At 33.7% G+C, this 11848-nt stretch overlaps 2 long non-coding RNA genes across 2 annotated transcripts; both read left to right on the top strand.

Moving 5' to 3' along the window:
• Positions 1–928: 928 nt before the first annotated feature.
• LOC131232938 (uncharacterized) lies at positions 929–4472 on the top strand. Its single transcript, XR_009164997.1, has 10 exons — positions 929–988; positions 1099–1239; positions 1331–1384; positions 1479–1550; positions 1657–1728; positions 1802–2575; positions 3433–3530; positions 3620–3692; positions 3771–3843; positions 4042–4472. It is a non-coding gene; the product is annotated as an uncharacterized LOC131232938 (long non-coding RNA).
• A 4827-nt stretch (positions 4473–9299) lies between these two features.
• Positions 9300–9885, top strand: LOC131233623 (uncharacterized). The gene is made up of 3 exons (XR_009165300.1): positions 9300–9336; positions 9458–9509; positions 9760–9885. It is a non-coding gene; the product is annotated as an uncharacterized LOC131233623 (long non-coding RNA).
• The last annotated feature ends 1963 nt before the right edge of the window (positions 9886–11848 follow it).

The following is an 11848-nucleotide window of genomic DNA, read 5'->3' as shown; positions in this document are numbered from 1 at the left end:
TTTCGACTATGTAAATTCCAGGTGTTGCTTGTATCACTAGTGTATCGACAATATTTCAATAATATTGCAAATATGTCGATGTCACCAAAAATCTGTTTATATATGGATCAGAGTAATTTTTTTTCTTATGTTATCATCTAGTTTTCTCTCATCATTTATTTGTCTTATAAACAGGATTATTATATTCTCATACTATGACATCATATTGAAGTGGTTTTTGGTATGCCATGATGAGTTATTTTACTCTCTTTCAGATAATATTAATCAAATTTAGAATGATTTAATATACAATATTAAAAAGGTATGTGATGAACTCATGATTGTTTCTCATTGAATGTAGGAGAACATTCACTCACAAAAAGTCAAATATACTACTAGATGTGCGCCATCAAAGTTTTATAATTTTATCAAGAAGGTGAATCTGAAGGATGAACATATTAAAGTGCTAGAAGATACTCCATTTAAAGGATTTATGCATTTTCCCAAGTTTCTAGTTCAACGCACATTTCTAAATACTATTCTTACTAGATGGGATGACGAACATAATTGTTTCCTCCTCGGAGGAAAGAAGATCTTTTTTAAACCCCAAAACATTGCCATCATATTGGGATTGAGTATGAATGGAGAACATATAGATTTGAGAAGGGAATTGAGTGCAAGTGAGAAAGAACTAAAGAAAAAATATTTTGCAAATGTTCTTCTCAAGAGAGAGTTAATAGAGGAGAATATTAAAAATTTGTTGGAAGAAAGTTCAGAAGAATCTATATCTGATTTTGCGAAATTGTTCATCTTGTATTTATTCAATACAATTCTTTTTCTAATCGCCAGCGAGACAACTCCTATATTTTTGTTACACTATGTGAATGAGTTGGAAAATTTGCATAGTTATGCATCGGCCACTGCCATTTGGACATTTTTGGTTAGGAGCATTTCTGAAAGCGTGAGGAAGAAGAAAAAGTACGTGAATGGATGTGTCATGGTTTTGGAAGTAAGTATTACTTCTTATATAAATGAGGTTGTTTTCAATCAACATATATATATATATATATTTATATTTGCTTTGTATGTCTTTCTCATCAATGATATTGTTTTCAACAGCCATGGTTACACGAGCATATTATTCTTCCGTCATGGTTATCAACGAAGATGGTGTATCCACGTATTTTAAGATGGGTCGATAGCAGTTATCGACAGACGGGCACGCATAAAAAAATTTTAGACAATCTTATCTGCACATAGGTATATACATTTGTTAAAGAATTATTTATTTAAACATTCATCACTATTATGTCCAAGTGTACATTTATATTGATATATTTATCTCCATCAGATTATTGAAGATATAACCCCTACAAATGAGGAGAGTCACCTTTTACCTCTCACTGTAAGCACTTTATATTTATGTTTTTGCCCATTACGTAATTACCCCATGGTTGCACACTTGAGATATATAAGTCTTTATTGTGATTGATATACAGGAGACATCAAATTCAATCAAAGAGATACGTCAGTGGTTAGAACCATGCCTTGTGAAGATTGAAGAGAAAATAGTAAATATTCCTCATATAATGATTATTTTGTTTATAACATAGATTCTTGGTAATATAAATGATCTCACACTTGATCATATAAGTAATGGTTGTGATATTCATATAGGACGCCTCAAGTTCGAATAGAGAAATACGTCAATGGTTGGAACCCATACTTCTGAAGATTGATGAGAAAATTGTAAGAAAAATTTTATATATTTTCTATACATATTTTTAGATTATATAATTAATTTCACATTACTTTATATAAGGTGACTTCAAATACAAATAAAGAAATTCGTCAGTGGTTGGAACCTATACTTGTGAGGATGGAAGAGAAAATCGTAAGTACTTTTTACATAATGGTTATTTCATTTATATACATGCACATATTTCTAATTAAAAAATCATTTTGAAATACTTTATTTTTATTGCAGTTTATTTCAACTTGTATTGAATTTTATGCTATTGAAATAGGACCAGTCTATGACTCAGAATAGGAATCACGAAGAAAGCTTACATTACCAAGAAATGTTGAAGGAACGTAAACAATTATTGGAGGTGTTAAAGGGAATGCAAGATAAGCTAGATACACAGGCAGCACTCATCAGAGAGATATTTGATAAATTGACAAAGTCAGAGAAGAAATGCCATTATGCTAGTCCAATGTGTGAGACAATGGAGGATAATTGGATGGCAGCATGTAGTCCACAACTTTCCCCTCGTATAAATGTAATATCGGATACACCATTAGCTGCAAATGAGCCACATATTTTCTCTCCTATGAATGCAATGGCCACCAATCATGATTTTGTACTTGGAAGTCCGAGTTCCATAGTGAAGCGTGTGAAAGAGGGTGGTAGGATTAGAAATGCTTCAAAAGTCTTACAATCACCGTACATGATAACATATCATAAACGTAATACTAAAAGCAAAGTAAAATCACTTGATAATGATTCAACAATGGAAGAGAGAGCGGCTGGGCTTATGTTGTCTCAAGAAGAGGATGTTGCAATTAAAAGTTTCGTTCACATGACTGATTGCAAGTATGACACATAAATTAACCAGTTTATCATTATTCACTTACTTTCATTGTGGTAATTCTTCATACTAATACCCAATACATGTCTTTAGGGAGGATTCTTGTGGACCACTTTATGTCCTTCGAAGTTCATTAAACTTTTTTATTAATCCTTGAGGATGTATTGATGATGAGGTATATCCACATATACTGTTTTCATTCTCGTACTACCTCATGTAACAGCATATATTAATCTACTATTAATGTATACAAAGAGTATAATCATTTGACATATTATATATATATATATATATATATATATATATATAAATTGTGTTTCAGGTTATAAACAAGTATAGTGAATTGCTGAAGAGTCGACAAAATAAAGATAGACCGGATTTATTAAAATGTCATTTTTTCAATACTTGGTTTCATGTAAGTTTTGTATATAAATACGCAATGTTCATACAAATATTGATGTATTTAGCAAGCATTTTAATTTATTCATGATTGAACTATTTCAATAATTTATATGTTCAAGGAGAAATAATAAGGCAAAAAGAAAGAAAAGTAAAGACACGGATAATAGTTTTAGTTGTCAACTTCAACGTGTCTTTAAGACGATACCTTATAATTTGGGGAGTAGAGATAAATTTTTATTCATATGAATGAAGTATCACACTGGTACTTGCTCACTATTGACCTGAAGAAAAAAATATTTTTAGTTTACAACTCTATCAAAGGTCATCATACATCTATCTACATCAACACAATGGTATGTAGTTGTTTATATGTTTCGATTTAAATTATTTTTTTGAAGGAAATTGTTTAAACTCGAATAATATGATTATAAGAATATTTACTTTTTTTTCGTTATTGCAGGTTACAAGTGTAAAGAAATATTTTTCAATACATGGTATACCCGATTGCGGTACTTTTCAACTCATTATGGATAATGAATACACTCAACAAAAAAATTCGTATGTTTATCTTTCAATCACTTCTTTGTACGGATGTGTGTTGATTTTATTTTAATATGTACTCACTTTTATCATTTTAATGTAAATAGGTATGATTGCGGTCTTTTCGTGATAAAATTTATGGATTGCTTGTCCCAAGGAGATAGATTTTATTTCAATTCGGTATTTTCACTTCTTCTTTAGGATTTTTCATTTATGTATCATTTATGAGATATATTTACAGTCCAATGTCATGGTTAGGGAGATATGCAATTTGAACGAAAAAAGATAGCTACACAACTTTTGCTTGGCAAGATAAGTCCATAGAAATAAGGTATTAGTTTCAATTTTAATTTCCTACTAAGTTCAGAATCACAAACAGTGCTTATTACTTACATTTCTTTTATTTCTAGTAGACATTATGAACTAATTGGGTTTATTGTGCCATTTTCATATATGAAACATTCATATACTTTTTTGATGTGAAGCAAGACTTCGACAGTATGAGTATGACATTCCTATACTTTTGTAGCCTGCTCAATGTGATATTGCAGGTGCACATGAGTTGGAGATGGCTAGTGTGGCTAAGGATGATACTGATTACCAAAATATGATTTTCTTCTCTTTTCGAGTGGGGTCTTTGTGTGGATTCGTCTAGGGAAGATATTACAAGCTAAAGAGATCGTGATTGTTTATCTCTCGTGATTATGTTCCATAGCCCTTGTTGTTTCTTTTTGCCCTCGTGCTCTAAAACTGGTTTTTGGAAGAAGTTCATATGAAGAAGAGGTCGAGGGGCCTCAATGCCTATTCTGTATTTGTAGGCCTCAGATTTTTTTGGGTTGCTCAGTTTGACATTGTATAGTTTTTTGTTGGTTGTTTGTTGTGACTCATGGCCTCAAACTTTTTGTTAGGTAGCTCTTTTATTGGGAAGTATATCTACTTGATACAATGTGCCATTTCTTATATGCCCATGTCTAGGCTATATGATAGGTGAGGAACTTTTTATTTGTAATGCCCACCCGAATGTTTATATAGTTTTTTCCTTACATGTTTGGATTGTTATAGATGGTGTACTCTTACTTTACAAAAAAAAATGTATGATTTAACATGTTTGTATAGTAGAATGTTGGTGACTATTTTGATACACATATGGTTGATCAATGCATCTATTGACATGTGAAAAAGGCCATGGTATTGTACAAGGGTGTGACTGTTTAAAGAATGTTGGGTCCTTACTCTTGCTCCGGTGGTAGACTCTTAGGAGTTTCAACACCTGGTCAAGGGTTTGTGTACCCATAGGTGGTGAAATTCCACTATGGCATGAGTGTGTGGGGTATGTGTGCATGTGTAAAAAAAAAAAAACAATGCAATGCTATAATGCTTTGTAAAGTTCCATTAACCGTTTATGGCCTATCCCAATGCCAATTTTACTTAATCCTATTTTAGAGTCAATTCCTCTATCATAATTTTGCTTCTCTTATCCTTTTACATTTTGAAGACATGAAATTATTGTAGGGCCTTTAATTAAGCCTTAGCCTTCCAAAGGTATGTTTGATTTATGTATGATCTGAATTCTTTTCAAATATTTGAAAGAGATAGGCAAATAATTCATTTAGGACCTTGTCTTTGAAATGCATTGGAATTTAAGTCACAAATCAAGGTGATTGTGAGTCCAAGTAGTATTTGAGTTAGCTTCCTAGTGATGATGATTTGAAGGCCCTAATGAATAAATCCAATGAGAAGTCTGGTGGAGGATCTAGGAAAGGAAAGAACAAAGGCCACAACATGAAAATGTTACATCATATGCATAAATCTTCCAGGTATGTACATCATGCACAAAAATAATTAATTTATGTATGTTTTTATACTTTCACTACAACAAAACAAGGTTTAACCGACGCTTTGGTGGGATCATTTGCCAGCGCCAGGTAAAACCGGGCAAAGCAACCAGAGTACGTGGCACAATCACTCTTGGTCTCCCTCTCTCAGGTCTCTCTCTCTCTCTCTCTCTCTCTCTCTCTCTCTCTCTCTCTCTCTCTCTGTCAATCTCGCTCTCAATCTCTCTCTTGAGATCGAGTATATTCAATGTTGAAACCCTAATTAGGGATTTACACATATGATTTACAAGGGCATGTTTGAGTTGAGTATAGGGTTTGTGCGCGTGTTTTGCTGTGAAATGTAGGGTTTATATAGGTAGAGAAAGGGAGCAAAGAATCAGGCAGCCCCTGTTGCCGGAGAAAGAGATGGCATAGGAGATCTCTCTTCTCGTCAGATCTGCTGAGATGGGAATGAGATCTCTCTTCTCTTCTTTGAAGCTCATCTAGTAAGCGCAAGTACATCTCTCTCTCTCTATCTCTCTCTCATTGATTTCTTCTCTCAATCCTTCAAAAGACAGTTGTTATTAATTAGATCCTGACCTACTTCAGGATGAAATTGGGCTAGGCCCCACCCCAGATTAATCTAGTATAAAATGGTGGAAACATGGTATATGTTGGATATCAAATTATACAGAAATAATGTATCCAAACGTAGGAACTGCACCTTTAATTCATTTGGTGACATATCCAAACATAATGTTTATCTTCAACTTAAATCTGCTACTTTTATTGGCTTCATTATTCATAGGTTCTGTATGATGTTCTGTCAATGAAGATTTTCTTGATGTGTTTGCTTAGTTTTGTAGGAAATTAAACTGCCAATTAGTTGCAGAAAATGTAACGTGAGATATTATTCTTTTCTCGAATAAAAGAAAAGGAAAAAGGAAACGAAAGAAAGAAAAGAAAGCGTGAAAAATAATTGTTACTGTGATTTACTTACTATAGGAAGAATTCAAAAAAAAATATTAGATTGACAGTTTACATGCAACTGTTTACCCTCAGCTATTTCTGGTCAGATTTACTGCAAAAAGAAAATTAACATTTTTAAGACTACTGCAAATAATATATAGGTTTTCATCCCTGAATTGAGATAAGTCGCATTGTTGTTTGTAGAACTACTCTTTCTGATATGAAATCTATGCAAGAGTTTCATGCATCAACATGGATTTCGATCAAGTAATTTCAATTTTTAAGGTTGAAAATGGAAGAAATATGCAAACTGAATTTCTTTACTTTTCACCCTTCAAAATTGTAATTTAATGTGAAAAAAGTATGTTGATGATTGTAGGCTGACCTGTAGATTATCCAATCTTTTTATCCACATGCAAGGGATCACCATTGCATAACTCTGTAATAATGTATTTCTCTAAAAAATGTCTCTTTGTTTAAATTTGCTTATTTATTTATTTTTCTTTTCTAAATAGAGAAAGATTCTGGCAAATCTGTAGATCGGCCTATGCTCATCACGATATACTCTCCCTAATTCCAGAGACATTAGAAATAGGACCCTTATCCTTAAGGACAACCCCATCCACGAGTAGGGTATCCGTCATGATTAGAGTGTGGGTGCCCTAATGCAGTTTGTAGTTTGTAGATTTGGTGGCCCTTTTGTACAGTGTTTTTTTTTTTTTTTTTTTTGGTCCTAGCTTGGTGTATTCTTTTCCCACTGTTTTTGCCTAATAAAATTTTCATCTTTCAGAAAAAAAAAAAAATTGGTTAAAATAAGCATGACTACATTTTTATAAGGGCTAAGAAGAACATAAAATGTACCTTGGTTTCAAATCCACAGCCAAGTGATCACCATTGCATAGCTCTGTAATAATGTATTTCTCCAAAAAAAATGTCTTTTTATTTAATTTTAAAAAAAAAAAAAAAAAATTTCCATAGTGAAAGATTCTGGCAAATCTGTAGATCAGCCTATGCTCATCAAGATATATTCTCCCTAATTCCCCTCTCAGATCGCAATTTCTTGATGAAAATCATGACATAGAGGAGAAATTTAGGTATAGAGCACTTTTGACTTTGTGTTGACATGACACGTGCACTATTTACTTTATCATCATTATCTTGTCCTAGCTATTTGAAGCCATATAAACAATTTACTTCTTTTGAGGAATGTATGAAAATTCCCCAACTCAAGCTACATGACTTCATCATCTTCATCATCATCTAAGCCTTATCTCAAGTAATTGGGTTCGGGTACACAAATCCTGCTCACATTCCACTTTATGAAGTATTCAAAGAATGTCTAAAACACCCATGTACAATGAATGATAGAATAGTAAATAAACATTTAGTTGTCAAATGATGTTGTTTCTGTTTAAGCATGATATCATTGTGTTTTGCCACCTTTCTTTTTTATTTCATTCTAAAGAAATTATACATTTTCACATAATTTCATTATATAATATCTGACTTTAATTTTTTGACTATCCACTATTTAATATTGCACAAATTTGGGACAAGTGAGAGACAATGGGTTGAAGCCCAAGTTGAAAATGCTAAGCAGCAGGCTATTCTTGTGGCACTTAAATCTCAAGTATCATCTGATGAAGCTCACATTCATCATGATCTTCATTCTCTTCGGTAACTTGCTTCCTTTTGCTAGTTGTTCTATTCAGCCATCCACCTTGGTACTGAATTCTTTTAGCTACAGTACTACCAATTTTTATTTTTTATTTTCGGATTTAGGTGCTTCTTTTCACTGGATGATATTCCTGGCAAGCACTCTGTGGACATAATATGTCTAGCTGATGATCATCATAGATTTATCGTTCTCCAAATACATGTACAAACCAGTGTTTGAAATAGCACACCCATAGCATATACATAGTATACTGTAGCTATACCGCCTTCACATGCATACAGATGCATCTTTGCATCCAAGTCAGGATCTGGCTAATTGGTATTCACTTTATGCTTTCTTTGCAAACGTATATCGATACAGGAGATTTTTTCCGAGTAGCTTGAGGAAAGGAGACTTATATCTAGAGGCAACTGCAAATTTCTGGTGCTTATCATCCAATGTTCATCATCAGCTTTCTCACTTTCAATTTCCCGTCTCCATTGATAAATCTATGAACTCTTGTTCCTCCTCTTAGATGGGCAGAAGTCTTAAACTTCTTTTTTATAATATATTCGTAGGCAATAAACTTTTGGAATTGATAGTTTCTGATACCTGGGGATGTACTTGGTTTTGCTATTAGATACATTTCATTGATATTAGTAGATTTACATGGTATTTTTGCATGGTATGCGCTTGTGTTTTTCAAAGACTAAAATTGAATATTGAGAATATCTTCGAGTGTGTATAATCAAAAGTATTCAAGCCACTGGTGGTGGTGAATACAAGAAATTCAAACCCTTTCTTGAAATATGTGGTAATACTCACGGTTTCTCTTGTACAGTCTCCATGAATTTCTATGGTGTCTGATGGCTACATCCCACCAATTATGCCATTCAATGTTGTAATTTTTCTCATTAACCATCTACTTTTTCCAAACACACAAACTCTTTTTATTTTTCTTTTTTTATTATCAATTTCTGGGGGTTTTGGATATGAATGTTTTAATTAGGCTAGCTATGTATTGACTGATCATCCTCGCATGTGATATTAATGTACATCTAGACAATCCAAATTGTGGATGAAGCATATCTCTAAAATCACAATAATCACCAATTAATGGCCATCAAATGGATGGCTATAAGTAGGGAGCGGTCCAAATTTGAAGGGAAAAGTCAAATGGTTAATATTATCTTACAAATGCAAAATTTTCATTTATGCTTCATTCCAGTAATGGTAGTTTATTTTTTATTTCCATATGCATTCAAAATCCCGATGCAAGAGTCCTAGATAAATCAAAATCAAGTCCAACAAGGACTTTAACAGATGAAGGAAGCTTATCCTAATTGACGCTAAAGGAGAAGCAAAAGTACAGAGACGGAGTGAGGTAGTTAATTTTCTTCAAGTTGTGGTTGCCTTTCCCTTTCTTGCATATCGTGTACTTTTTTAAGCATCTAGCTGTCATCAGTGGGTTATAGAGCTTTGTGACTTTGCATCTACTGATATAGGTATTCAGTCAGAGCTCAGCAAGGGGCTTATCATTCCCTAATCGGTTTAAAGGTTTTGATCTATGCTTATACTTGAATTGTTGTGGTTGAATATAATGCAGATACTTCTTTCATGTAAATTGGAGTCTAGAGGAATTATCTGCTCCTCAACCAAATATGTGATGGCTTGATCTAGTTTTGTTTTTCACATGGGCATTTTTCATGAAATTTTTGTGAGGCTTTATTCAGGTTAACTAAGTGCACGAGGTTAATATTCAGATATGATGATCTTTTGGGAATCTAAAATCATTAGCTGCTATCAGATTTATTCGAAGTTGTTGATCGAAGAGCAAAGCTAGTTTTGAGTGAGTTGTCAGATGAGCAGTCCATACAGCCACCAGGTATGCATCCCAATGCATGTAATGGTTTTCTATTTAACAATGTGTTTTTTTGTACCTGGAGGGGGATCACCATTGTTTTGAGCATTTACACATGCTTTTCATGGATTTTAATTTTAATTTAATTTAATTTAATTAATTAATTAATTTTTTGTGGTTGTCTGCTACTTAACTTTTCTCTGTTTTCTTCTGGCAACAAATATGCTTTCAATGGTAAAGAAATTCAAGCCAAGAGGGAGAAATCAAGTGAATGTTTTAATTAGGCTAGCTATGTATTGACTAGATTCCCTTCCCTCTCTCTCTCTCTCCCACCCCCTACGCCCCAGATTCCCTTCCCTCTCTCTCTCCCGGCCCTCTACTCCCCTGATTCCCTTCCATCTCTCTGTCTCTGCATCTCATTCCTCTCATGAATCTCCCAAGTTTTGAGATTGCTCCAGGTTTTGAGAGAGCAGCGAGCGAATAAGGTCTCAATGTTTTTGTTTTTTTCCTCTCTCTCTCTCTCTCTCTCTCTCTCTCTCTTTTTGAATCTTTAATGGTTTTGTTTACTTGTCTGGATTTGGGGTTTACCAGGAGGAGATTCACTAGATCATTTGCTTCCTTGGATTTCTAGGGTTTTGTTGTTTCTATGCTCTGTTTTGAATAGAAGGGAAGGTACATGATCTATAGTTATCATTATTCTTATCAGCATGATTTGTTTGATTTCTAGGGTTTTTCCCTTATGATGGGAGGTACAACATGGAATGCAAGTTTATCACAACATATTTGGTTGATTGATTGATTGCTATGTTTTTATCAAGATGAGATAATTCAAGAGTAGGTTCTGCTCGTGCCATCTACCCTTTCTGTTCCTTGGCTTTTGCTCTCAACACCCACACACTCCCTCTCCTTCATCCCTTTAGAAAGCATGGGGAAGTCATATCCCGCAGTGAGTGATGAATACAAGCAGGCAATTGAGAAATGCAAGAGGAAGCTCAGGGGACTCATTGCTCTGAAACATTGTGCGCCCATTATTCTCCGATGGGCATGGCACTCAGCTGGTACTTACGATGTTAAGACGAGGACAGTTAGTCCATTTGGGACAATCAGGAAGCTGGCTGAGCTTTCTCATGGCGCCAACAATGGCCTCATCACGTCCCTCTCTGTGTCATAATCACAAGCAGATTGACTACAAGGAGGGTAATCAAGAGCAAGAATTTTAGAATTTTCCCTTTTTCTAATATTAATGGAGTCTGGGTGTGTTCCTACCATCACCAACACATGTGGTCACCCCATAGTGTATTCGACTGTATTAGCATCTAGAGACACATCTGTTAAGTGGGTGCTTCCCTCTGCTACAAGTGGCTCTCACTTCAAATCCTGACCGCCCAAATTGTGAGACCCACAATAGATTGTTTATAGGACAAAAAATCAGATTAATTAGATAATTCAATCTTGACTTGTGTTCTGTTTCATCTGGAACCCACAATGGATTATGCTTTATATATTTTGTTTCATTTCCAAAATATAACACATCATTTTCCTAACAGAGTTCAAAATGTTTCAATTCAAAAATAGAACACATCATTTTCCAAACAGAGTTCATAATATCCAATTTTAACTTGTACATTCAACAAACTGCATTAAAATTTTGGATAGAAATAAAGTTGATTACTGTTTTTACTTCCTATCTTTGATTTTCAAACATGCCCTAAATTCATTTTGCATGAGTGCAGAGAGTAGGTTGTATCCATTATGGCATGACCTCTACTCATGAATGTTGCATTTTTCACTCTGCTATATAGGCTACATATAGATAATACAAAAACTTGTATGGAGTAAAATGGATGTATGGGATTTAAAAATGTAAATCTTATCACTATTCTTTTTTAAATTAATAATCAATTTTCATATATTACTTTGTTAATGTTATTATTGGGGTATTGGATGAATTTAAATAAAAATAATGAAAGGATACTTTGTAACATGATTCTTACTGAGTAGATGGCTTTTCCAGCACACCAATGTAAGTTATTAT

This window comes from Magnolia sinica, chromosome 18, assembly GCF_029962835.1.
Source record: "Magnolia sinica isolate HGM2019 chromosome 18, MsV1, whole genome shotgun sequence".
Lineage (NCBI taxonomy): Eukaryota > Viridiplantae > Streptophyta > Magnoliopsida > Magnoliales > Magnoliaceae > Magnolia > Magnolia sinica.
The sequence above is the reverse complement of the archived record's forward strand: the minus strand, read 5'-3'. Positions and strand labels throughout refer to the sequence as shown.